This window comes from Helianthus annuus, chromosome 17 (genome assembly GCF_002127325.2).
Source record: "Helianthus annuus cultivar XRQ/B chromosome 17, HanXRQr2.0-SUNRISE, whole genome shotgun sequence".
Classification (NCBI taxonomy): Eukaryota; Viridiplantae; Streptophyta; class Magnoliopsida; order Asterales; family Asteraceae; genus Helianthus; species Helianthus annuus.
The window spans coordinates 194,439,989-194,443,741 of record NC_035449.2 but is presented as its reverse complement, the minus strand read 5'-3'; positions in this window follow the sequence as shown (position 1 = coordinate 194,443,741).

Sequence of the window (3,753 nt, the reverse complement as noted above, 5' to 3'; positions counted from 1 at the left end):
ACTTAAGAACCTTTAACATACTTTAAGGTTCAACTATGTCCATACTAAAATATCCCAACATCATCTTCTAGATGTACATGAGGGATTGATAAAATATAATTACATATATACTCGAACTGCAGTTCGAGTAATAATTAGACCGTGCCAATGTCTTTCAAAAATTTTCCCTCTAAAAGCTCGACAGTTTCTCTCGATGATGCCTAGACGTCATCACTGTAAATTGCGATTATAGTGAACTTTTAAAAGTAGAATGTTGATAAAACATGGCTAATTTAATCAAACTTATATCACTCTTTAGGCGAATATCTCGAGTTGTACAACACTTGACCCGACTATTTTAGTCAATACATATTTTGACATCGATGCTTCCGGCATTATCAATCCATGAAGGAATTCATTCCATCTTATCCAAATATACATGTGCTTTCACTCTTCAGAAGTTTTGTTACATAAAATTTTCCCATTTAACACATAGGTATCTATATCATATGCAAAAATGTCATGAACACTTGCTTTTATCTCCGAAATCCATATTGTACCATGCGTGTACACTATTTATTGAGATATCACAATCACCGGGTACAAGTTTTCTATGTATGTTTCTTAGTGCACAAGTATTACATCGTTGAGATGTTTCAATTAACCTTTTAAGCACTCAATTATTTTAGAAACTCATCAGGAGTTCCAATTATATCCAACATTTAAAATAATCATAACCTGTTCAAATCCAAATATGTATAAATTATCACATTGTTCTTGAGAACTTACTTTACTTGACTTATTTAATCCTTCAGGACTTTCATGTAAACTTTCGGTATCAAGTGATACATAACATTCATAAGACGCATATCAATTCTCTCTTTATATTACCAGACTAATAAAATATTGGAAACTCAGTGTATGCACCACTGAAGAATACATCTCCTCATAATCAATCATAGGTATTTGCGAAAATTCTTGTGCCACCAATTTTTCATTATATCGCTCAATTTGATTTTCACACAATTCACATAAAAGACCATTTATATCCAACATATTTTACAACATCAGTTGTATGGACTGTTGGTCCAAGTACTTTCCATGTCATTAGAGAATTCAACTTTTCCTTATTTGCGTCTTTCTATTTTGGCCAATCATTTCTATGTTTACGTTAATAGGTAAATCTCAAATCTTGATCCTCATCATTTAATCATTTCAAGCGCTAGATTATATACAAAAGTATAACGACGTCGATTTTTATTTCGATTCCATACATATCTTAGACATGATACACCTTATCGAGATATCACTATTTTCAGGTACCTGAGGTTCTTCTTGAACCATCATGTCTATTGTCTCTTCAGGAGACCTTTTTAATATAACCTCGACTTGACCATCTTAATTAGTTGCTCCAACTTTCGAGGAATTTTACTAATGGAATCGACTGGTCTACCACGCTTCAGACATGCAATAGACTCATTACAAAAATGTGGTGATTTTCCTTCTTGGACACTCATCTTAATTGGAGCATTAGCCGTTGGTATATGTGACATAGTCACCTTTTTAAGGTCAGTGAATGCGTCTGATAATATATTCACTAATATTTGTAAATGAGTTGTTCTTTGAACTTCTTGTTCGCACTTTTATTTTTTGAGGATCAATGATAATTCATACCAACTCATATCTTTTCCAACTGCTTTTTATCTCCCCCCTGATGTTGGGAATGTTAATCCATTTAGATGGATATCAATTAATTGAGCCATAAATAAATATCTCGTGAAAGGCTCTGTTCGTTATCATATATTCCTAACCACCTTTTAAGGTCCCATTTTTTGTGCGTAATGGTGGATCAATTTCAATATATACCGCACAACCAAAATCTTAGAAAGGACATCTTTGGTTCCTGACCAAAAACCAACTATAATTGGGGAGAAACTATTACAACATATTGGCTTGATGTGAATTAATTTTATTTCATGTAAAATTACATGTACTCATATATAAACATGAACTTGCTCTCATGATTATTGGCTTTGCTATCAATCGTAGATGTTCAGTGATCGTCTTAACAAAAGCAATTCGTGTATGAACATAATCTACATGAAGTTCAACATTTATTCCGTCGATCATTAATAGCTAGGGAAATATACTTATCGTCACTACTAATAAATACATGCAATCTGGAATATTATGCTTGCTATCTTATTAGCTAAGCCATAAATTACACAAACATCAAGTTGTGAATTTGATAACCATTTAGACGATTCATCGATTTAAAACACTAAATGGTAGCATGTTGGGATATGCATATCCCTTAATCACTTCTAGAATATTTAGGGTTACACACCCTTAATTGACAAATACATAATTTCCCTTAGGAGCAAACAATACATGCTATCAGCTAGAAGAATCTTCAAGTTCTTCCTTATGTTTCACATCATCATTGACTCGGTGTGGTCTAATCGGTCATGCCAATAAAGTAAATAATCATGATCCATAAACTCTCGGTTTATGATCGTATATGTATTACTTGCATGTACAAAATATAAGATACAACAAACGTATTATAACTTCAAAGTTCAACAATCATGTTATGACACTTTTAGGGGTCTACCTCGTTATTGACATGATCACCGTTGCATTTTAGATGGTCGATCTCATTATTAATATGACCATCATTACAATTTCTCAATGATGTCCATGATCACAATGAATATTCACTTAATGGATCAAAGTAAAACCAAACAAGTTTCATGGTTTTTTTCATTATTTTCTCGGACATACGGATATAAAGTTACTTCAAACCTTTCATACCATTTTAATGAGATTGCTACCTCAGTAGCATATTTGAGGGACAAACAAAATTTGTTTTATCTGATTTTCTCTTATAAATAAACTTCTCTTCACATAAAATTAGTTGAGAAATAATTGTATGTCCGAATTATATAATATTATCGGTCTGACATCTTACGGTCTTTCATAACTTGATAATTAATGAGATATGCGAGTATGACACTTCGTGTCATATCTAAGAATAGTTGTATTCTTTCATGATAGTAATAATAGATCAAAACTTTGGTTTGATTGTTCTCTTCGTATCATCTTTATAAATAAATGATATCATACCAAATATAAGGGCATACCAAACATGATCATCATTATAAGTTTCTAAGTCATATCCATGATCACGATATTTTCAATGATCAATATACAATCACATTCTCAATGAAGTAGAACCAACAAAGGTTCATGGTTTATCATTAGTTTCTTGGACAAACAAATATGTAATCATTTCAATATTGTTATCTCTAAAATATTATGACCTTAATCTAAAACATGATAATGAGATTTTCGAAGTATGACACTTCGAGTGTCATTTCTAAGCATATTTATATTCTTTCATAAGAATGATAATACAACAACCAACATTGGCCTTATATATGTTTTATCCATATATCAATACCTAAAGGCATAACATTGTGATAGTGGTAATTTTCCAACAAAACCATTACACGTCACTATCTTTTTTTTATCAACATAAGTAAAAATATTACTATTCCATAAAGCCGTAATTGATATATGATGAGAGGCAACATGAAAGCATACATAATTACATATTAACTCATAACTTATAGTTGTATGCATGCATATGGAAATTCATAATTGAATCTTAACTAAAATTTATACAAATCTTATTTATAAATACAATCAAGTCCATAGCAATAGTTGATCCAAAGTTCTAATCTTTTATGATATCAAAAGATACATGATTTT